General features: G+C 30.9%; 1 protein-coding gene across 1 annotated transcript in view; it reads left to right on the forward strand.

The window, feature by feature from the left end:
• The window catches only part of mmd (disintegrin and metalloproteinase domain-containing protein mind-meld), a 2,100,572-nt gene that overhangs the window by 1,654,947 nt on the left and 419,147 nt on the right, over positions 1-26,478 (forward strand). The gene's annotated exons all lie outside the window — the stretch shown is intronic.

A 26,478-nucleotide genomic window follows, 5' to 3' on the forward strand; every position in this document is an offset into this window, starting at 1 on the left:
TAAGATGTATTAAAAAATATTTAGTAAAAGCTGTTCAAATATTTAGTAAAAGTCCAACAATAAGTATTTCTCTATTTGTAATAATGAACTAATGACTTTGGAGTATTAATTGTCAGGCGTAACCATTAAGGCAGCATATGTTAATGGGCCAGTAGCAACCTACAGCCTTATCAGGCTGTTTATCAGCACTTCGTGTTCCTTAAATGTACTAGCGAGAATGTGCCATATTTTGCCATGAAACATTTGCTACTAACAAAATGTTATCCCAGCATTAAATTTAAATGTATTGATCCACAAAGATAAAGGTTTTTAAAAATCTGTGAATAATGCATACATGTCAAGCTCCATGCTTCAAAACTAGATTGATGTACATACATATTGAATTGGATCAAGATCACTTTTCTTTAAACTGCTTAAATGTTACGTTGTATGAATAATGTATGATAATTATATCCATTTTTTGCTACAGTAAATTGGTTATGCTTGTCTCTTAAAATTTTAAAAAATGTATTGACATTGTAAGTCTCACCATTATCATCTAATTTGTCATTTTTCTCTGTGCGAATTTCAGAAAACATCAAGGGCCTAAATTAATATCCCTACGTCAATATAAAAAGAGTATTTCAAAGCTTAACTTTAAAGTCAACGTACGTAACAAGTAACTAAAGCTCTTTAATATGTGCACGTTAGTATTTCAAGACAAAAAACTTTATTGCGTACGCCAGGTTTAAAGTGACATACTAAGTGTGGCACGACATGATACAATCTTATTCTCATTTAAGACTTTACGTATTTCTAGAAATAAAGTGAGCAAGAAAGTATAATTTTTCCACCACCTTATTCAAGGTACTATTTCTTATAAACTATAACTATTTCTAGATCATTTGTATTTATTGTCTTATCCAGACAATACACACTTATGTCAAATTTTTCATATGTATAAATGTCTTAAATCAGCGATTTTTTGAGCTTATTGAGACTGACGCGGACTATTCAGCAAAACGTTACAAGGAGAGCTTTCATTAAAAAAAATTAAGATACTTCGTGCATTTATTTTTTTCCTCATTAAAAACAACTTATTTACTTCCAGACTTGCATTGTTCATCTTTACAATTTTTTTTTTTTTTTTTTTTTTTTTTAGCACAAAACAGTAATCAAACCATCGGCCAAACCGTTTCATACGAAGTTATTTTTCATACCAAAAACATTTAACAACAACTATATTTCTGCAGTCGAGGACGTTACAATAAGTTTCAAACAAATCTCCGAAACGTCCATTGCTTAAAACGGTTCAAGTCCTATCTTTCTCATGGATTCAGCCTTTTTGTATACACTGCAAACATAATAATTATATTAATTTGCAATAACGAAGCGTATTACATAATTTATATTAATCATGTTTTCTTCATTCTTAACTTTATAAAAATAAACTAATAACTGTGCTGTAAACAACTTGTAAAATAAACCAATCTGTTAAGTTACAGACTACAGTAAGAATTCGGTTAAAAAAAAAATAATAATAATCATTTATAACAGTGATGAAAGAAATTTGATCTATAATGTAAGTGGTTTCACTTTCGAACTTTTTGTCTTCTGACAGTAAAACAAAGTATTCATCAAAAGCATTGTCTAATGTATAATGAGTATGCTGATAGCTGCATAGTTATAGTATTTCATGTTAATACCAAACGTCCATGTCATTTATTTATTAATTTATTAAAAGAAGTATCTACACGATAGTCAAAACCTAATTATTAACCTTAATATTTTAAATTCATAGTCAGAAATCTAATAATTACCAATTATTTATATTTTACAGATAGTATGGTACAACTACTTTTATAAATCATCATTTGCAATTATAAAAATTGATCCGAACTATATAAACAACCTTTCCAGCTTATTAATATAACTATAAAGATTTAAAAAAATATTTTTAAATAATAATGCTTTCGTTTATTATGAATAAGCAAAGATGTATTTTTTCAAATGACAATATTTTTAGTGCAAATAAAGTACCTCTGACATTGTTGTAGTTTCATTTAAAAAAGTGGTAAATTGATAAATACTACACTTATATGCAAATACATTCTTATACAACATAGTTACTTCCGTAGAGAATCCCACAAAAACTTTTCACAGCCCTCTACATCTTTTCACAATAACTTAACAACTTAGCATAAGCTTAGGCTTCGGCTTAGCAAAATTTTTGTCGAAACCATTTACAACCCGTATGTACTCCCACACTTTACCACATAATTTTTCTTAGAGCACCATTACTACCATATACCGCAGTCCTCACACAATTTTCGTGAAATCTCACAGACACCCAACTGACTCTCATGGGCGTTGACATCTACATATATATTTGTTAAAACCAGCCTGTGGAGGTAGCTGACATATAGCAGCGAGGGGAGGTTGGGGGGTGGTGAGAGTCTTCAAGAAATCGGTTCTTGAGGTTAAGCAATGGTAAGCACCCTGTGATAGAGACTCTAGGCGTGGTGAAGCAGTGCTTCTGCTGAACTCCGATGCCACTGTCAGAGATAGCACCGTTGGAGTGTTAATAATCTTTAAGTTTAAAGTTTTATTTTTGCTGGAAGCCCCGAAACCCACACCTGGCTTTTTTTTAACCCTTTTACGACGTTTTACAGAAGTAACAAACACTGGCATTGAATGGTTTGTTCCGTAGCGTTGGATTCGTAAACTTCTGTCAACCTTTGTTTTGGCGTTTTTTGAAACAGGTTATTATATCATAGCATAAGCCACGAGTGGTATTAAAGACTAAACTTTTTCTTAGCTGAAGAACTTTAATATCAAAACTTGTCTTACATTAAAGCTCAATTCAATCTGTTCCATTTTTAGCTGTAGTATTTTCAATGTAATCTGTTCAAATACAGCAAAACTTATTTGTATCTTTAGAACATTTATGATTTTTAGATCCACCAGAGCTTTTAGGATGATGTAAAAAGAGAGTTGTAAGAAGCCGTAAAAATATTGAATCTCCACTTGTTAAGAATCCTGTTCCAATTGCAGGTAAGTCAGCCGTGATAACACTCATACCTCCACAGGCCTATGTATAGAAGTTTTCTGACTTTGACAAGGACAACGTCATTTTATCGTCAGACACACTACGGTATCATCATCACAGTCTAGCACTTCCCCGTAAGACATTGCACCTTCACTGGCTTTATAACTACGAAGAGCTAAACCAGAAAATCATTTTCCACATCTCATTTTCTAAGCAGTTGTCATTATGGTCTACATACTTTATATCAGTAGCTTTTTGAGGGTACTTAGTACCGCATTCAGATAAAGTAACTATAACTCATTATACCAGCTTTGTGACAAGTAATAAAAATACTTTGAATATCGATCCAAAATTAAATACCATCCAGGTAGTATGCTAACTAAGGAACCACGTACATGGGGCACTTTAAGTTCACCGCGCGAAACGGAAGCAATCAATTAACTTTTAGCCCAGACAAACATCTAACTCGAACACATGCTGGATAGGAATTCTGACACGTTGGTGCGAACGCGTACGCAATTGGAAGCATTTCAAACAAATGATAGAGCTCGGATTCAATTGTTGAAGTAGGCCCTCCATAACACGTGTAATGAGGTATCTTTCTATCAGAGGAGTAAACTTCAGAAGATCGGTAATAGTATAATATCAGCAGCAAAAATAGAGTTACTTTTTTTTAGCACTTCTGCGTTTGAGCACTCATCGCAATTTATTTGTGAATTGGACGAGTACATGTGGGGCATAAGGGTTGGTCGTAAAAAATTTAAATATGTTGTTGTCCAACCGTTAAAATTTACAGCAGCAGATTGATGGGCTTTCGTATTATATTATGTCTATGACTTTAATAATTTCCCAGAATATTTTAACGCTTGATATTGAAACAAGGAAACCTAGATGTCGAGTTGACGAGAGCTCAAATTCAGGTACTTACTATAGAGAGAAAAGGAACTATTTATGAATCCATCCTATATCTTTGTAATTGAGCCCAATATTTCACCGGAGCACCTACTGAGTTTGAGATGATGCATCAGTTTGCGCATAAGAAACATAAGAATAATCACCGATTTGATGTGAATTCTGGATTCTCCTTAGGTGATGGGTGGATTCAATTCACCCTACAAACAGGATCAGGGAGTTTGTCCGCATTACAATTTAAAAGACGTTTCTACGCTGTACGTCAAATTAAGACATTCAAGCAGTACTTTTCCACTCAATTGTGATTAATAAAACTTCTTGAACCTGATTCTTGTAATGTAGGTTTAAGAGCTCTTTTATGTCAACATAACGAATCAAGTGAAGATCACGTGGTTTACATGACCAGCCATACTTTAAGAGGGGTCAAAGTCAACTATTTTACTACTGAACTTGAGCTCCTCGTGATTGTTTGGTGCTTGGAAAAGTTATGATTATTTTTATTGAAAGTTCGAGTAGTTATAAGAACTGACCTCTGTGCATTGCCCTATTTGGTTACTTACAGAAATTTGACTGGGAAGCTTTAGCGATGAATGCTTGTCGTTAAAAATAACAACCATAAAACTTACCATATCAAGAGGGCAAAAAATGAAGCGGCTGATGCTTAAAGTAGACAAGCAGAGGCTAATAAAGTGAATATCAGTGATCAATTTTTAATTTTCACTTAAATAGCTCGTTATCTCTAGCACATCAATTGTCGTGGGTCTCAAGAACTTAGGGGGTGTGCAGGATGAAGATCAGAAGATTAAGAAATTGAAGGACGAAGTGCATCATAACAATAGGAATACACTTCGTCCTTCAATTTCTTAATTTTTTGATCTTCATCCTGCACACCCCCTAAGTTCTTGAGACCCACGACAATCGATGTGCTAGAGATAACGAGCTATTAAAGTGAAAATTAAAAATTGATCACTGATATTCACTTTATTAGCCTCTGCTTGTCTACTTTAAGCATCAGCCGCTTCATTTTTTGCACTCTTGATATGGTAAGTTTTAATGTTGTTATTTTTAACGACAAGCATTCATCGCTAAAGCTTCCCAGTCAAATTTCTGTAAGTAACCAAATAGGGCAATGCACAGAGGTCAGTTCTTATAACTACTCAAACTTTCAACAAAAATAATCATAACTTTTCCAAGCACCAAACAATCACGAGGAGCTCAAGTTCAGTAGTAAAATAGTTGACTTTGACCCCTTTTAAAGTATGGCTGGTCATGTAAACCACGTGATCTTCACTAGATTCATTATGTTGACATAAAAGAGCTCTTCAACCTACATTACAAGAATCAGTGTACAAGGCAAATGGTCACTTTAGTCGTAGGTGGGCTAACATCATATAAAAATGAAAGCTTTGATTAATTTACAAAAAAGATGAATTACCTACAAGCCAGGAAGCACAAAGGTGAATCAATTTAATATTTCCTAATACTCGCACATACACTTCGTCTCTTTTTTTCTCTTTCATATATCTTTCTTAAATACTAAACAAACGAATATTTGTATTATCTGCCAGTCTCACATCCTGTAAAGAAGTGCGAGGCTACATTTCATGACCGTAAGTTCCAAATTAACGGAAGGATTAAATGACAGTAATAGTTATTTAACAATTTATCTAGTTTCAAGAATGAGTTTTCTTATGAGAAGCCTTATTGAAGCTTTGATTCTTCCATGGGTCCTGTGACTTATAGTTTTTGTTTCGTTTTCCAACTAATATTTCTTACAACTAAAAATTATTGCTGAGATATTCCTAATAAATAAAAAAAAACTGGTGCTATTAATTAATACTAAAGATAAGCCATGGTAACGATATTATCAGTAACGATAGAAAAAAAAAAATTGTAATAATAGTAATAATGAAAATAACAGTAACGATAATTATAATAAATAATTAAAAACAACGTCCAATGGTGGTACTGTCAAATTTTGAATTTATTAAAAAACAAAACGACGTTTTGGCCGTTTGGACAACGTCCCGGCCCTCATCAGGTACAAAAATCTATGAGTAATAAAATTCTTTGCAATACAAATTTAAGTAAAATATAATAAACGCAAATTAATTTACATGTATAACATACCTCTGACTCTTACGAAAGGGATGTAAAATCGTAATGTAGTCAGAGTTTCAAGCTAAGTTGCTTTTATACCCTGCACATACACAAATGACATAGTACACGCACGTAATACAATCGAATAAGAATCGCAAGCAGTTCCTTGAGACGCACATAAACAGTTCATGTTTTCTTAATACTATGAATGAAAGGGGTCCTCGAATCATGTATATAAAGTTAGTCACCTTTCTTAATTGACATAACGAGAGACCTATAACAATCTTTCAATTTTTCTATATCTTGTTGTCTGTTAATATTATTATTAAAGTAATGTATATTTAGCATTTCGGAAAAAAGGCGCTTTTTGTAATTTTGTTCTATGTCTAAAATTTTAATATTATCAAAATTAAAATTATGTGTGAATTCAATGCTGTGTTGTGATAGTACCGATGTATTCTTTTTTTTCTCAATGTCTCTTTTGTGTTCTGTCATTCTTAACTTTACAGCTCTCGATGTTTGACCAACATAACAGCGGTTGCAATTCGCACATGGTATGTGGTAAACAACATTTTTTTTTATCGAGTGGCTCAGTTACATCTTTTCCAAGTGAAAAGATCGATTTTAATTTATTGTTTAAACTGTATATAAGACCAATGTGAAGCTTCTTACAATAATATTTAATATGACTATGCAAGTGGGGAATATACGGTAATGATAAGATTAATTTATAATTATTTTTATTTCTGTTGCTATTGTCAATCGTATTCATGTTTTTCAAGGTATTTAATCTTTTATTCACGAATTTGTCAATAAATCTTTGAGGATAGTTGTTAGCTAATAAAAATTTATTAATCAATTTTAAATTATTATTATGAAATTGTGTGTCTGCTAATTTAATAGAAAAGTCTACAAGTGTGTAAATGATACCTATTTTATGTTGTATTAAATGGTGGGAAAGAAAATTCAAGTATCGGCCTGAGTGTGTAGGTTTTTGGTACCAATTAGTTAGTACTGTGTTATTTTTTTGAATAATAATCTCCAAATCTAAGAAACTGATGCTGTTGTTATTGGAAATTCTTGAATAATAAGATCAATGTTTCTTTAAATGAATTTTGCGCAGGAGTGTCATTGGTTTTGAATTCAACTTTTTTTCAATTTAACAAAAAATTTTACAAACAAGTTTTCGGCTCTCCAATGGGCAGTCCCTGTAGTCCAGTAATGTGTGATCTCGTAATGCGTTTACTTGAAATTTCATGTTTAGATAAGTTATGTTTTGATGTTCCATTGTACGTACGGTATGTGGATGATATCCTCATATGCGTGCCTACTAAATATATCTACTATACCAAAAACATTTTTAATAGCTATTGTCCTGAATTACAATTCACTGTTGAGACATGTAACAATAACAACAGCATCAGTTTCTTAGATTTGGAGATTATTATTCAAAAAAATAACACAGTACTAACTAATTGGTACCAAAAACCTACACACTCAGGCCGATACTTGAATTTTCTTTCCCACCATCCAATACAACATAAAATAGGTATCATTTACACACTTGTAGACTTTTCTATTAAATTAGCAGACACACAATTTCATAATAATAATTTAAAATTGATTAATAAATTTTTATTAGCTAACAACTATCCTCAAAGATTTATTGACAAATTCGTGAATAAAAGATTAAATACCTTGAAAAACATGAATACGATTGACAATAGCAACAGAAATAAAAATAATTATAAATTAATCTTATCATTACCGTATATTCCCCACTTGCATAGTCATATTAAATATTATTGTTAGAAGCTTCACATTGGTCTTATTTACAGTTTAAACAATAAATTAAAATCGATCTTTTCACTTGGAAAAGATGTAACTGAGCCACTCGATAAAAAAAATGTTGTTTACCACATACCATGTGCGAATTGCAACCGCTGTTATGTTGGTCAAACATCGAGAGCTGTAAAGTTAAGAATGACAGAACACAAAAGAGACATCGAGAAAAAAAAGAATACATCGGTACTATCACAACACAGCATTGAATTCACACATAATTTTAATTTTGATAATATTAAAATTTTAGACATAGAACAAAATTACAAAAAGCGCCTTTTTTCCGAAATGCTAAATATACATTACTTTAATAATAATATTAACAGACAACAAGATATAGAAAAATTGAAAGATTGTTATAGGTCTCTCGTTATGTCAATTAAGAAAGGTGACTAACTTTATATACATGATTCGAGGACCCCTTTCATTCATAGTATTAAGAAGACATGAACTGTTTATGTGCGTCTCAAGGAACTGCTTGCGATTCTTATTCGATTGTATTACGTGCGTGTACTATGTCATTTGTGTATGTGCAGGGTATAAAAGCAACTTAGCTTGAAACTCTGACTACATTACGATTTTACATCCCTTTCGTAAGAGTCAGAGGTATGTTATACATGTAAATTAATTTGCGTTTATTATATTTTACTTAAATTTGTATTGCAAAGAATTTTATTACTCATAGATTTTTGTACCTGATGAGGGCCGGGACGTTGTCCAAACGGCCGAAACGTCGTTTTGTTTTTTAATAAATTCAAAATTTGACAGTACCACCATTGGACGTTGTTTTTAATTATTTACCAACTGTCATTGGACGTTTTATTTGGATAATTATAATAGTTGCATTGGTATCCATGGTGGTAACCATGATAACAGTGATAGTAAAAAAAATATTAGCAATTAAATAAACAAAAACAATTTTAATGATAGTTGCACTAGTAACAGAAATGGTGGTTATGATAAGAATGGTATTAAATATAATTATAACAATTACTGTGAAGATACTATAAACAATCATAATAATAATACTAATAATAAGAAGCATGACAGTAGTTGCATTAGCAGCAGTAGTAGTACTTATTATAGCAGCCGTAATACAAAAAATAATGATAAATGTAACAATAATGATAATAGTAAAATAGTTGTAATAGTGGCAGTAGTGGTGGGGACAATAACAAAAATTATGATAATGGTAATATTAATAATCACATAGTAACAATAAGAGGCAAAATAGTGATACTAAGCGTAAAAAGATCAACAGTGATGCTGTGCTTATCACAATATTGATACAGACTTTCTTCGAATATTAGTTACAGTAATATACGTATAAAAGGAGTCAGCAAATAGTGGTTACTTCTGTTTATTTAGTTACTGACTTATTTTACTAATAATTTATTCAAAGCAAGATGTTTTTGCTTATAAATGTTTATAAATAATTATTTCTTTAACGTACTATAAAACTTTTAGGAATAAGAGGACACGGGAAAGAAAGGTTGTTTTTTAGTATAGTTATACGTGATTGCGATATTTTGGCAACTAAGTATTGACATTATCAGGGACTTTCTAATGTACTAAGAAAAATTAACAAAAAATATAGAAATTTAATATGTAAAAAAGGTTGGTCTTACTAGCTAACTTACGAAAATTTTTTAACAAATAAAAGAAATCCTTGAGTCTTAACGTTGCCCACACAGCCCTTTGTAGCAAAAGAACATTATCAAAATGTCAACAACATTCCACGACGTATATAAGAAAGAAGTATTTGTACTCTAGTAAGGCTTCTTCCTCTGCACAGTCCGCACACCAACCCCCTACTAATTGTAAATTTTCTACGCAAGGGACATATTACTGGGCTGCTTTTAAGAAAATGATAGGAACAGGTTACTCATTCTAAAATGAGAATTCAGTAAGGCTCATGTAAAAAAAGAGATGTACCCTTGATATTTTTTTAAAAGATAAGCTTTAGTATTATTTTCAGTGGCCTCTTTTTTGTAATGAGCAGCCTATTCTGTATGTGTTCGTACGCCTGTGCATATATAGATATTCCAAAAACTTATTTGTTAATCAAGCACATCCCGTTTCCTTCAAAACATAGCTTATGTGCTGTCAGTGGATCAAAGTATGTTACAATATAATGAACATTTTACATGTTTAATCATAGTTATACATTTATCAAGATTTAATTGTATTTTACTTTTTTTTCAAGTGTGACTTGTAGTCCCAATTTTTGTTCGACAAGCAGTGTTTTTTAATTAATAGTGCTGCTATCGCGACTCGCTTATTGTAGTAAAGTTCTACTGTTTTAAGCAGACAAAAATAATAATATTTCTTTTATAATTATCAGTGCATGCTGAGAGTGCGTTTACGTTATTGGAATTAAGCAACAATTAAATCGTGGTAATACTAGCACCCTCTTAACTTATTGATTTACTGTTGGTAGCGTTTTGACGTAACAAGCATATTAATATATTTACAATTCCACTCTTCGTGAAAATACAATACAACAAAACACTGACATAAACATATAAATAGTTCTATTCCTCAGTTGCTTTAGGCAGAAAATTTCTGCATGAGATAAATGGCAACTATATGAACATGTTTAATATAATTTAATTTTAGTAACTGTTACTATATGTATAGGGTTGAAGTTTCTTTCTTATAAATAAAAACATACAACTTTCAAGATATATTGATTTTTGTGGGTCATGAACTTGATACTGTGTAAAGCTAAGGCTAGAGGGTGCCAGGACCTGCCAGTCCTAACATCAGTATACCATTATATAAGCTGTCTGATATGAAATGGTACATGATTAATAATTACTAAATCATTAAATAACAATGTAGAGGGAGAAATAATTACTGGAAAAAAAATTAGACACACAGTTTTAATTTGTGAGAATAACCTTTAACATTGGAAATACCTCTTTACTACGATTTATTTTGTATCGTAAACAACTCCCAATAGTTGTGGCATTTGCTATAACCATCAATAAACTTTAAGGTCAAAGTTTTGATAATGTTGGTTTGTACTTAAAAAAACCATTATTTTATCATGGCCAATTATACGTAGCTTTGTCAAGACGCAAAAATAAAAATAAAATATTTAGTTAAGTAGGAAGAGACAATAATTAAGGAATAAAAAATATTATTTGGAAGGAAATTTTCAATTTGTACTTATATTATGTCATATAAACACATGTTGTGAATTTTACTCTTTACATTGTTCTATAATAATATTAACGAAAAAAGTTCAATGCACTGAGAGTTTTATATTAACTTATGAATGAGATAATTATTGCATTATTAAAATACTACAATCTTTATATATGCTTTCACCGAAATAATCATAATAATTTTTTGTAACAATTACTTAAACTTACATAGTTCAAATTATACACTTAAAAAATCATCAGTAAGTATTAGGCCCACCCATTTGCCTCCTGGGCAATGTGTAAAGATAAATAGAAAAATTTCTTTGTTTTTAATTTATTAAAAAAAACTTCGAACAATAATTGAATATGTACATTGCATAATATTGAACAATTTCTGAATGGCATATACTGCTATATATACATATAAATGTTGTTATTGGAAATTCTTGAATAATAAGATCAATGTTTCTTTAAATGAATTTTGCGCAGGAGTGTCATTGGTTTTGAATTCAACTTTTTTTCAATTTAACAAAAAATTTTACAAACAAGTTTTCGGCTCTCCAATGGGCAGTCCCTGTAGTCCAGTAATGTGTGATCTCGTAATGCGTTTACTTGAAATTTCATGTTTAGATAAGTTATGTTTTGATGTTCCATTGTACGTACGGTATGTGGATGATATCCTCATATGCGTGCCTACTAAATATATCTACTATACCAAAAACATTTTTAATAGCTATTGTCCTGAATTACAATTCACTGTTGAGACATGTAACAATAACAACAGCATCAGTTTCTTAGATTTGGAGATTATTATTCAAAAAAATAACACAGTACTAACTAATTGGTACCAAAAACCTACACACTCAGGCCGATACTTGAATTTTCTTTCCCACCATCCAATACAACATAAAATAGGTATCATTTACACACTTGTAGACTTTTCTATTAAATTAGCAGACACACAATTTCATAATAATAATTTAAAATTGATTAATAAATTTTTATTAGCTAACAACTATCCTCAAAGATTTATTGACAAATTCGTGAATAAAAGATTAAATACCTTGAAAAACATGAATACGATTGACAATAGCAACAGAAATAAAAATAATTATAAATTAATCTTATCATTACCGTATATTCCCCACTTGCATAGTCATATTAAATATTATTGTTAGAAGCTTCACATTGGTCTTATTTACAGTTTAAACAATAAATTAAAATCGATCTTTTCACTTGGAAAAGATGTAACTGAGCCACTCGATAAAAAAAATGTTGTTTACCACATACCATGTGCGAATTGCAACCGCTGTTATGTTGGTCAAACATCGAGAGCTGTAAAGTTAAGAATGACAGAACACAAAAGAGACATCGAGAAAAAAAAGAATACATCGGTACTATCACAACACAGCATTGAATTCACACATAATTTTAATTTTGATAATATTAAAATTTTAGACATAGAACAAAATTACAAAAAGCGCCTTTTTTCCGAAATGCTAAATATACATTACTTTAATAATAATATTAACAGACAACAAGATATAGAAAAATTGAAAGATTGTTATAGGTCTCTCGTTATGTCAATTAAGAAAGGTGACTAACTTTATATACATGATTCGAGGACCCCTTTCATTCATAGTATTAAGAAAACATGAACTGTTTATGTGCGTCTCAAGGAACTGCTTGCGATTCTTATTCGATTGTATTACGTGCGTGTACTATGTCATTTGTGTATGTGCAGGGTATAAAAGCAACTTAGCTTGAAACTCTGACTACATTACGATTTTACATCCCTTTCGTAAGAGTCAGAGGTATGTTATACATGTAAATTAATTTGCGTTTATTATATTTTACTTAAATTTGTATTGCAAAGAATTTTATTACTCATAGATTTTTGTACCTGATGAGGGCCGGGACGTTGTCCAAACGGCCGAAACGTCGTTTTGTTTTTTAATAAATTCAAAATTTGACAGTACCACCATTGGACGTTGTTTTTAATTATTTACCAACTGTCATTGGACGTTTTATTTGGATAATTATAATAGTTGCATTGGTATCCATGGTGGTAACCATGATAACAGTGATAGTAAAAAAAATATTAGCAATTAAATAAACAAAAACAATTTTAATGATAGTTGCACTAGTAACAGAAATGGTGGTTATGATAAGAATGGTATTAAATATAATTATAACAATTACTGTGAAGATACTATAAACAATCATAATAATAATACTAATAATAAGAAGCATGACAGTAGTTGCATTAGCAGCAGTAGTAGTACTTATTATAGCAGCCGTAATACAAAAAATAATGATAAATGTAACAATAATGATAATAGTAAAATAGTTGTAATAGTGGCAGTAGTGGTGGGGACAATAACAAAAATTATGATAATGGTAATATTAATAATCACATAGTAACAATAAGAGGCAAAATAGTGATACTAAGCGTAAAAAGATCAACAGTGATGCTGTGCTTATCACAATATTGATACAGACTTTCTTCGAATATTAGTTACAGTAATATACGTATAAAAGGAGTCAGCAAATAGTGGTTACTTCTGTTTATTTAGTTACTGACTTATTTTACTAATAATTTATTCAAAGCAAGATGTTTTTGCTTATAAATGTTTATAAATAATTATTTCTTTAACGTACTATAAAACTTTTAGGAATAAGAGGACACGGGAAAGAAAGGTTGTTTTTTAGTATAGTTATACGTGATTGCGATATTTTGGCAACTAAGTATTGACATTATCAGGGACTTTCTAATGTACTAAGAAAAATTAACAAAAAATATAGAAATTTAATATGTAAAAAAGGTTGGTCTTACTAGCTAACTTACGAAAATTTTTTAACAAATAAAAGAAATCCTTGAGTCTTAACGTTGCCCACACAGCCCTTTGTAGCAAAAGAACATTATCAAAATGTCAACAACATTCCACGACGTATATAAGAAAGAAGTATTTGTACTCTAGTAAGGCTTCTTCCTCTGCACAGTCCGCACACCAACCCCCTACTAATTGTAAATTTTCTACGCAAGGGACATATTACTGGGCTGCTTTTAAGAAAATGATAGGAACAGGTTACTCATTCTAAAATGAGAATTCAGTAAGGCTCATGTAAAAAAAGAGATGTACCCTTGATATTTTTTTAAAAGATAAGCTTTAGTATTATTTTCAGTGGCCTCTTTTTTGTAATGAGCAGCCTATTCTGTATGTGTTCGTACGCCTGTGCATATATAGATATTCCAAAAACTTATTTGTTAATCAAGCACATCCCGTTTCCTTCAAAACATAGCTTATGTGCTGTCAGTGGATCAAAGTATGTTACAATATAATGAACATTTTACATGTTTAATCATAGTTATACATTTATCAAGATTTAATTGTATTTTACTTTTTTTTCAAGTGTGACTTGTAGTCCCAATTTTTGTTCGACAAGCAGTGTTTTTTAATTAATAGTGCTGCTATCGCGACTCGCTTATTGTAGTAAAGTTCTACTGTTTTAAGCAGACAAAAATAATAATATTTCTTTTATAATTATCAGTGCATGCTGAGAGTGCGTTTACGTTATTGGAATTAAGCAACAATTAAATCGTGGTAATACTAGCACCCTCTTAACTTATTGATTTACTGTTGGTAGCGTTTTGACGTAACAAGCATATTAATATATTTACAATTCCACTCTTCGTGAAAATACAATACAACAAAACACTGACATAAACATATAAATAGTTCTATTCCTCAGTTGCTTTAGGCAGAAAATTTCTGCATGAGATAAATGGCAACTATATGAACATGTTTAATATAATTTAATTTTAGTAACTGTTACTATATGTATAGGGTTGAAGTTTCTTTCTTATAAATAAAAACATACAACTTTCAAGATATATTGATTTTTGTGGGTCATGAACTTGATACTGTGTAAAGCTAAGGCTAGAGGGTGCCAGGACCTGCCAGTCCTAACATCAGTATACCATTATATAAGCTGTCTGATATGAAATGGTACATGATTAATAATTACTAAATCATTAAATAACAATGTAGAGGGAGAAATAATTACTGGAAAAAAAATTAGACACACAGTTTTAATTTGTGAGAATAACCTTTAACATTGGAAATACCTCTTTACTACGATTTATTTTGTATCGTAAACAACTCCCAATAGTTGTGGCATTTGCTATAACCATCAATAAACTTTAAGGTCAAAGTTTTGATAATGTTGGTTTGTACTTAAAAAAACCATTATTTTATCATGGCCAATTATACGTAGCTTTGTCAAGACGCAAAAATAAAAATAAAATATTTAGTTAAGTAGAAAGAGACAATAATTAAGGAATAAAAAATATTATTTGGAAGGAAATTTTCAATTTGTACTTATATTATGTCATATAAACACATGTTGTGAATTTTACTCTTTACATTGTTCTATAATAATATTAACGAAAAAAGTTCAATGCACTGAGAGTTTTATATTAACTTATGAATGAGATAATTATTGCATTATTAAAATACTACAATCTTTATATATGCTTTCACCGAAATAATCATAATAATTTTTTGTAACAATTACTTAAACTTACATAGTTCAAATTATACACTTAAAAAATCATCAGTAAGTATTAGGCCCACCCATTTGCCTCCTGGGCAATGTGTAAAGATAAATAGAAAAATTTCTTTGTTTTTAATTTATTAAAAAAAACTTCGAACAATAATTGAATATGTACATTGCATAATATTGAACAATTTCTGAATGGCATATACTATATAATAAGAGAATTATCATAATTAAAAAGATAACGTATGTCAACTTCATAAGAAGCATTTGAGGTGGGGGGTGTGTGGGGTTTGGTGGGGGTCAATAAAAATCGTGCTAACGATCGGTGGGGGTCAGAGGGGGCCTGTAGGCGGTTGGTGGGGGGTTTTAGTGATAATCCGAAGAGATTTAAATAACGGATAAACCAAACGGTTTTGACTTCATTTTGTGGAGGGTCTGTGGGGGATGTGTGGAGGGTTGGTGGAGGTCTATGGAAGGTCTGTCAGGGGGGGAGGGTCATATGGAATGACCCACGCAAACAACTATATAATATAGATCGATGTATAATACTCAGTCAAAAATAAAGAAAATCATATCACGGTTATAAAAATCCTGTGTCAGCTACATTAACTATCACGATTCATCTACAAAAAAATATTAAAATATTAGAGTTGTATATAGTAAGTATTTAAAAAAACATATTACGTCATTATTGTAATTTACAAGTATAGGAGTATGTAAAGATGTCACAAATAATTCAGCAAACCTTATTCCTTAACATAGTTACAAGACTTGTATAGTCAGAGTGCAATTTACTAATTTTACATCATCAACTAACATTATTATTGTAAATTAAAAAAAAATTATTTGAGCAAACTCTCTCCTTAATCTTATTTATTCACCGTCTTAAAAGACGGCAGTTTCAAATTAAAATTAGTGGTTCTCAGAGTGACAACACACAGCGATCACAGATCTCTTATCATTAATAAAAACATACCTAGTGTGTTTACGTAAACCGCTAGAGAGCCAACGGTTAATCTAATCTACATAGCAAACACAACATCTTTGCAATGGATTTTATGGATTGTGTAAGACTTATCTTCGTTCTTCGTAACATCTGCAGTCTAATTGAAGCAATTAGCTCGTTTGAGAATGTTATTATTACCTCGAGCTTAAATCGTGAACAGATTCACCTAACCTGTGATTCTAATTCTGGAAATTGTGGGTGTATAGTTATTGGCACCATAAAGAAATTTAAATAAATAACAACATGGTTCTGTAAGTGATTTCTTTTTTGTAAGGTATTTAAATAAACAAATGAATAGTTTTACCTTTCAAATGTTTTTTAATAAGAAATGTAAGATAGCAACTGTCTATGAGCCGTTTTTTAGCCTCTTGTCAGTTCTTAGTACTAAATTTGCGGTTAGAAAATTCAAAAATTTGATCAATGAAAGAGAAAACTATTGCACGTTTCTGATAAATTGACTTGTGTTAAAGGAAGATTAGGAGCTCACCAGGTACGGAATGCTTACAATAAAATTCATAAAAGTATCAAAGCGTCAGAGTTGCATGCTAGTGTTACGTCGGCATAATGCGTATGATTTTGAGCAAAGCTTCAGCTTGTTTCTCAGGATTCCTTTTGCTAATGTCTTTCGTAAGTCAGTCAGATAGATAAAGATAGGCCGCGATGCGAGGTGGTAAGGTGCGTTATGGTGGTGCAATCCCATGCCAGCCACTCTCACGAGATGGTGCCAAGGTACACGTGAGCAGATCAACTTGCCTGCTCCTTTGCACAAAGACAAGCAGCCCGAGGGGTTTGGGAAGGCTGCTCGTGAGGATGGGTGCATAGTCGAAAATTGAAGTTTTTTCTTGCTTTCTTTTGACTTACTGTTTTATTGTTTGCCAATTACTAAAGACCACCCGAATTGACTGATAACTTGATTGAGGGGATCGAGGATGATCTTGAAAGAATGCCGCCAATTAAAAGCAGCTGTATAGGGAACTTGAACAAAACAAGTCAAGCAAAGGACCTTGATCTTCAGAGAATCGAAGATGGTAAGATTAATTGATTGAGACTGGCTAACGTAGGATGCTACGGGACTTCTATACAGTTTCACATGGATCAATTCAGGGGCGCCGTTTTTGTGTACATGCTAAGTTGGGATATTAGGAAAAGGTTCTAAGTGCGAAACAGGAAAGTAATCATCGAATGGGAAAGCTTGATTTCTCGGTCAAACACTTGCACAATCTGGGGCTGCAACTCAGGTTCGAGCACGTGATGGTTTACAAATTTCAGAAAATCCTCTTCCTAGCCCAACACACTAAAGAGAGTGGAGACAATATACCTTTTTCCTCCCGTCTCTCTTTACAGCTGGCATTTCTTAAAACTAATGTTATAGGTAAAGTAGTGCTAGTTATGAATAAAAGAGCGAGCACACATTTATTAATAATGAAGCACACTTCATTATTAATAAAGAAATCAAATGGTAGTAAATTTACTGGTAACGATTACAATAAGGGTAGTAACAGAAAATTTTAATAATAATGATGATGATAATAATAATAATAGTAATATTACAATTATTAGTAATCATTATAACATTAATATTAATGATTGTAATTTCGTTGAAAGAACTAGTTGCATTTGTCAGTAGTACGTGAGCCTTGTTTATAATATAGCTATGAAAATTATGTTTCTTTTATTTAACCTAAGTTCACATGTTATTTGTAATTATTCTCCTGTTGTTCATTGATGTTTATAAATAATTATGCTTTCAACGTACTGTTATTTTGATTAAGAGTGGGAGGAAAAGGAAAAAGAGAGGCTGTTTAGTTCTACATGGTGGTAGTGTCATGGGGTTGCTTGTTCTAGTGTGGGAGTAAGAAGGCCACGAATGGCTGATTAGGTGTGTGGTTTCGTCCGTATTTGACTAAAAACAACAATGAATTTGCTGTATGTCATACTTTGGATTTTTTCCATAAGTTAACGTATTAGTAACATCCAGGTTCTCACGGAAATTTAGTCTAGTGCAGTAAAGGTACACTGTATGTGGTTGTGACTTCTTTAAACAGCTTTTTTTTAAAGGCAATAATAAAATTTTAAATGCCTTTCCTCCTGAGTGCTGTTAGTGTGGATGGATAAAAGTAGTAAAGAGCCCAAACAGTGCAGAGAAGTGGGTGTATCAGGCAGTTTAAAAATGTTGAGCATTCGTCTGCTGACGTGACATTATAGAAAAACTGTGTTAACTGTTGATTATATATCTTTTTATTAATATTACCATCTGTTTTACACCTTGAAAAATTTTGTAACTATGATTTGTAAGTTTTTACAAAATGATTTTATAATATAATACTGATTTTTTGGGGATTAGAGCTTACGTCCAAGCTGCAGTCCGAAAACCTTATTAATTTTCTTAGCATCAAAACATGCATTACAATTTCCTACATTCACATACTGTTGTATTATTAGTTAGTTGCTACCATAATTTTCCTTATGTCTGATAAAAAGTACGTGTAATTGTAATTAATTTCTTATCTTATAAGCTCGGTGCAGTAAAACAAATTATTTTTCGTTATATCCTGTTCATACTTTGTTATTTTTATTATAACAATATTATACATTTAAGGAGCAAGGTTTAGATTTTTAAATAATAATTAATTAAACACTAAATTAGTACTAAACATAATGTGAGAAAAACGTACCTTCCGTACTTTTACAAAATTTTTTTAAGCTACCCTAACATTTCTTACAACTTCAAGCTTTGATTGAGTTTTTTCATTAACTTCTCTTGGATCTTAGATCTTATCATCAACCTTTTAAAAATAAACTCACTAACTATTTTTCATGAAAAAATTGGTTTTATTTACATAAAAAATTATCCTAATTAGAAACATTGAAGATAACATTGGTAGTAGATTTTTTTATAAGTTTTTGCTAATTACGTTAATTACTTAAATTGTTCTTTTCTGACTGCAGTGTTCGAAAAAAAATTAACTTGCTTTACTCAAATTTCGTTCTTTTGTTTTTCCTACTAAAATACAAAGTAACCATCCGTTAAAGACTATTTACAAGTAGAAGTCAATATTACTCTTTTAGCCCTTACGCCATTGTATCAGTATTAAAAAAGTAATGGGTGTATATGTGTCTTTGATACGTTTCTCTAAATACTCAAAATGTTAACCAACAATATTTATTTTGCTTCTTTGTTCTGTACAAAGAGCTTGTATTTTTTTTTTAATTACACTTAAAAATTACACTCAAACTGGATCTTAAGTTAATAATTTAATCTTAAATTATCGTTTTTCATGTGGCAATTGCTTCTCAAGTGTTTGACATCACTTAAGAAGAGATCTAGCTAAAGTTCCGGGCAACTAAAATATGCCTACTAGAACACAACACTAGCCTTTTGAGGATGGACATTAGATTGTCCATCATTTAAAAAAATTAACTAACAACCGTTGAACTGTCGCTTTTGTTTCTAGCTTTTGACTGATTGACTCTGGCAAAAAAATTTAAACTTAAAGGAGTAACATGTTCTAAAATGAAAATCAGTTATGTGTTGTATTGTTTTAACAATTCTTAAGGGGGCTTGTTAAAAGCTATACGCTAAACTGTACACTCCATGTGTGGCTTACATTTATCGAAATCTCCAAAAAAAAACTAAGCAGTTATGGCACTCCATTTTGATCAGCGATTATTTTCTCATTGTATAAATCGCTTCTGTTCGATCTTTCTATTGTTTACTAATTAAAATAAATATTTTGGATTCAGTTAGGTGCCATTTAGTTTTAAATTGACTTTTAATATTTGCTGATATTTTTTTATTAATTAAAACTCTTAAATACAAAAAAAAACTGTTTTATGAAATATTTTTATATTGTTAACTTATTTTGTTTTTAAATAGAGTATACATTATTTAACTTTTAAAAAATACTTACCACAACAAGTCATATGATCCGGTGTTATTTACTATGTAACAAATAATAAAAAGGCCGCCAATACTTGCCAGTAATTCTTTTAGAATAGTAATGAGATTGTTCATCATTTATTAAAATTAACTTACATTTCTTGGGTGAAGTGATGACTTGCACAACTACTTTTCTCCTTCTGAATGATAAAATTTCAAGTCATTCACAAGACTCTTTTTCAACCAGAGTCGTCCCCTGAAAAATCTGACTGATGACTTCATGGCTCTCAGAAATGTCTAGAGACAATTGAAGCAAGCCACTAAGACTAAACACATGAAGTCAGCAACTGTCAACCCCATAGTATGTAAGATCCAAAAATTTTGACTAAAACTTTGTATGAGTTGCATTTCTTTGCATGGCATTTTAGTCAGAAGTCTGCTGCCGCTTATCAAGTGCACAACTCAATAACCAAAGTTACTTTCTAATATGTGACTTATAGTTTGCTTCTATCTTTTTTTTTCTTTTTTTTTTTTTTTTTAATATAAGTAATTTAAAATAAATTTATTTGAACCAAGCTAAGGAAGGTGAAAGCTATTGAAACTATAAACCTCATTTATCCAAAGCTGCTAGAAGAGAAAAAGGTGCGTTAACACGCATATATTATAAAACCGCTTATTTCTTCTTTTCTATTAATAAAGAAGTAGTCGGACTGTTTACTGATTAGACAGCATATAAAGATGCATGAGACAACAGTCAACGACGTTTGGTTCTAAATTACAGGCAGAGTTTACAGATGGTCATTATTATTTAATACATAAGGTAGACATAAAATAGAAAAGCGTGGCTTCTCTTGTCTTTTTTTGATTTTTTCAAATTTCCTTATTACGATTATTGAAAAGAAGAAAAAAAACTCATTTAAAGACGCATATAAATAGTTGACGTAACACCCCCCATACATCGCAGAGTGCACGAACGTGTATATACTGTACCTTTGTAGAGATCATAGTTTATGCTGTATTCCGTTACATTAAGAAAATAGAAATAATAATAAATTAATAAATTAACAATACAAGAAACTAGAAAGCAGTTTTTCTGTCGAAAAAATTAAAAAATAGCTATGTGTACTAAATAATAGTAAAGAAACTGATAGACAATGAGTGCTGAGGTACCTAAGTATAAGGCTATACTCCTTTACAATTGTATGGCAGATGAAATTATTATTATCATAAGTATCCTTTTTTTTTTTTTCTAATAAATACCTACAGTACATAGTACATATAGGCTTGTTATAATAAGGCACATTTTACATTATTTTAGTACATATTACATTATTCGTTACATAATTAAACATTATTGGATTCAGTACCCTCATTCGTCGGTGCGATGAAGATATGAGGATGTCACGTAGACCACCTTAAAAGTGAAGAATCTAAGTGGTAGGCAATATTGCTGTGGAAGGTCATCCATTTACTTTACGAGGAGAATAGCGTGGTGAAAAAGCACATGTAAGTATTCACAGAGGTATTTGCTCGAAAAAGTCGCACTAGGCTGAGAATTGAGCCGTGATCTCCCGCATTCTGACCCACAACCTAGCCAACTGGGCCATCTCATGCCCAAGGAATGTACCTTTTACAAAAGGATATTGTGTACAAAGGATATTGTCATGTCAGGCTCACATTTATCACATACACTGGGGCTTTACTTCAAATATTTTCCTAGTCAATATTAAATACCTACAGAACGTTTGTATCTAAAAGTTTTAAGACAATTTTTGTGTAGTACCCCTACCTTTAGTGGAGTAGTATTACATGCCAGTGAATAACCTTTCACAATATTTATCACTCATAGATTTGTTTGACGGATATTATTTAAACGTTAAACGTATGTTTAAAAAAGCATAATAAATACCAATGAAAATTAAAGACTGTTTAACTGATCCCTTTTTTAATTGTTTAACTTTCAAAAATCGCAATTTAACATGTAACCTTACGGGAAAACCACGTCAAGTTGGAGTTCTGTGATCTAAAAAAATCTGTTAATTTTCGTTTGTCATCCATAAGTCCTAAAATCCCTCTAATCATAAATAAAAAAATATTGACAGAACAAAATACAATAGGAATTAATTCGTGTATTTGTACAGTACAAAGAAATTTCTTTCAATTTTTGAGAATTTAGAAAAAAAATGAAAAATTGTGTAAACAACTATTTATGAATTTTAACAGTAACAAATTAATGATACGTGTATCAATGTTCATTTTAACATAATATAAAAGTTGATTTGTCAATATATATTAATTTCAAAATTTTTGAAGCACGTACCTAAAAAATATATATATTATAAAATAAATTATCTATTTATTAAATGTATAACTTAATCAAATGAATGATACACAGTAAAGAGAAATTCACACCAAAAATAAGCAACGAACTGTACGACAAAATAAAGTACTCAAGAATCTTATATCAGGCACGCTCATAGCAGATTGAGCAAGGGCATTGACCAGTGTGTAGAGGGTCCGGGGTTCGAATCTCTTTTGGAAACTTTTTTTTTTTTTTTTTTTTTTATCGATTTGGTTAAAAAAAAGAGAATTAAAATTTATAAGAATCAAAATAAGTGTTGTAATAATATCGTGATGCGTCATGTGATGTAGAGGAAACCAGAAGTGCGTCATGGGGGGTAAGGCAAAGGGGGAGAATCAAGCGAAATCCACTTCCGTCACACTTTTTTTTAAGTTAAAAATCCTAAATTGTTGATTTACCCTCGCTTTACCCTCCCGCATAACGCCCCTATAAAAGTATAACTTCAAAAAGATTATTTAATAAATAAATGGTTTATTTAATAATGTTAACAATAGTTAACCTTAAAAAATTAACCAACAGGTAATGAGAATTGACATTAAAAAAACCTTACGAACTACGGATAAAGATAAAGTAATCGAATTCCCGTACATAATAAAGTAGGTAAAGGCTAGTGTACAGGAGACTGTGGATGCAAGACTCGTAAAAACTGCTCTGTTTTTCTTTAAATTAGTAAAAAAAAGACGTACTTATAATTTGAAAAAATTTAAAATGTGTGCTGTCATGTGGGGCCATACAGTGAGAAGGAGAAAAGGCGTGGGGCGGTGCCGCAGCAGTACGGTGAGAAGGTGGAACTAATGAAGATGAACATGTACAATCCTCTTCTATTACAAATTTTCTTAAGGTTTTTATTTAAAAATCGTTGATTGAGTCTTGCACATAATGCGCCTATATAAGTATAACTTTAATCAAAGTTAGAATTTCTATATACTAAACATGAGAAAATATACTCCATTAACAAATTTGCCAGCTAAAGCAGTCTATCGACTCCTACATTGAACCGACTCATCAAAGCGATTTGTTTTCTTAGTCGTACTTTAATAGTGGATCTTTTTAATACAGGGTTTGCTTATGGAAGTAATATTTTTTCTTTGACGAAAGTACAGTAATACTGGGGATAAATGAAAAAATGTATTTATGAAAAATTGGAAGTGAAAATAATGTAAGCCCAAAAATTCTTTAAAGAGCATAGGTAACAAAAAAACAAAAGAAGTTGCAAAAAACTTTACTTAAAAAACTATTAGCAGAAAAAATTCGTTTTGAAAACAATTAAGATGCAATAAGTAATAAATTACAACATTATTATAATTTACGAAAGCAGTATGTACAATAATTTTTAAATTTAATTAAATACATGATCTAATACATTTATGACTTCTACAGAAATAAGTTTATTCACGGCCCTCAAGAACGTATAAATGCACAGGCAAAAGATTACACAGAAACACACAAGTTCATGCAATCTATTAGTATATTCTTTCAGCGTAATCCATCGTGCTCACTTCCAATCTAAAAAGAGAAAAATGAAAAAGTATATGCGAAATAATCTTTTTTTGTCTCTCTCTGTGATAAATGGCGAGGATCTAATAAGGTTTTTTCTGAAACAAGCAGATAAGATAAAATAAAAATGTGACAAAATATGTTTTTTTCCTTTCTCAAACATAATTAAATCTTATTAAAGATGAAAAAAGTTTAACCCTATTAATTTTATTGAAATATTACTCACGCAGATATAATATCGTATAAAAAAGAATTAAAAAAAAAAAAAAAGCGTACACATAAAAATAATTATACAAAAAAGATAATTATTTAAGGGTAAAAACGGTCAATGAAAATAATCATCGGGTTGACGCCGATATGATGGAAGCTAAATCGCTGATGACGTTCTTTAACACAAAATTTTCGTTTTAACATGTCATTAGATCTATCTCCAAATTTAATAAGGAAAACATTTGGCTTAACGACTATACGTAAAATGTAGGAAACGAAGAAAGTTTGGTCAGAGATGATCAAAAAGATATAAAGGTAGTGTCACAAAGTTTTTGAGGTGCCGGACAGATAAGCGCTAGTGTCCAAGGCTTCCCAAACCTCAAGGCCCTTATAAAAAATAAGAAAAAATTAATGTACGATAGGAAAAACCGTCACTTATGGCGTCAAATAAGAAAACTTTATGAGCACCCACTTAACAATTTGAATAACAATGCTAATAGAACGTACAATAACTTTGGTAATAATAATAGATTATATTAACAATATAGCAAATGAAAAGAGTAACCAAAAAAATTATCAGAATCAGAGGAAAAAGCAAAATTTTTACAATGCATAGATAAACTCTATCATCAAAATGATTTTATATGATATGATAACAAAATTTCTTACGGTTTGATTGTACTTAAAGGAATGCTGATTGTGATCTAAGAAGATACAAAGGATACTGGAGAACAGGTCCAAATTAAAAAACGTGATTATTCTTATAATTACAATCAATATAGTTTCAAATTTAGTTATTAAAATCAGAACCTTCAAAATCAGTACCAACCAGGAAACGACTGTTTGCCACATTATTGAAACTCTCAGGTTGCTCACCTCAATTGTAATTTGGAGGTTAGCCCCCAAAGACAAAATTGAGTCGTTACACTAAAGGTTTTAGCGTAAGTTATAAACATTGCAACAATACAAAAACTGTGTACATTGGTGGATATCACCTTATCGAACTTACGCTCGATAATGGTACTGCCTCAAACTTAATTAAATTAGACCAGATGTACTTCTATTTACGCACAGAGAATGATAGAATTAAAAATCTTACTGGAATTACGACTCACCTAGTTTTAACTGAAGAAACAACGTATTTAACTGTACAAGGACAATCTACAATTTTTTATGTTATCTTCACAATTGTCCTATTTAAAATTATAGTCTTTAAGGTTAAAACTTTTGTAAAAATGACAAGCCACATTATTCTACAATTATGATGCTCTAGTGATACTTGACAACGTGATGGATGTCATTTTTTATATATGCTTAGAGAAACAGAGTAATTGGAAAGGGATGTAAAAGAACAGATGACAACAAAACCTAAGAGTCAAGCGCAGAAAAATCAAATTTTAGATGCTATTGCTTATAATAACAGAAAAAGAGAGTGTCTTAAGAACAAAATTGATTAAGAAAGTTCTTATGATGAACACATCGTAGGCTAACTCGAGAAGTCAAATGTATCTTAATATAAAAAACTTAGAGACACAAAAGCTAATGTGCATTTTCAAGATAAATACGACAAATTAATTTTATTGCTAAGAGGTGATATGTTCCTAAAACTTACTGATAACAAAACTCATAAAAGTGACATGCACAGCGAAAATAATAAATGAGACGATCAAGATACACTCTTATTCTATGGTATTGAGCTTCAAATATTCTTGGTGTGGAACACTATTGCCTTAATAAAGAACAAAAAAAACTAATAAGCTAACCTTATATATGATGAAGGTTTATACACAGTAAATAGTAAGAATTTAATAAATCAACACTAGTTAAATTGGAGGATACTCACCATGTATCCACGTAGGACATGATGATGTGTATTCAGGGGAAGGTGAGGTGAAAACGGCTAATGTAATCTTATGGCAATAAATG

Source organism: Copidosoma floridanum, unplaced genomic scaffold (genome assembly GCF_036245765.1).
Source record: "Copidosoma floridanum isolate Cflo_tuat_1 unplaced genomic scaffold, Cflo_Japanese_pri ptg000027l, whole genome shotgun sequence".
Taxonomy (NCBI): domain Eukaryota; kingdom Metazoa; phylum Arthropoda; class Insecta; order Hymenoptera; family Encyrtidae; genus Copidosoma; species Copidosoma floridanum.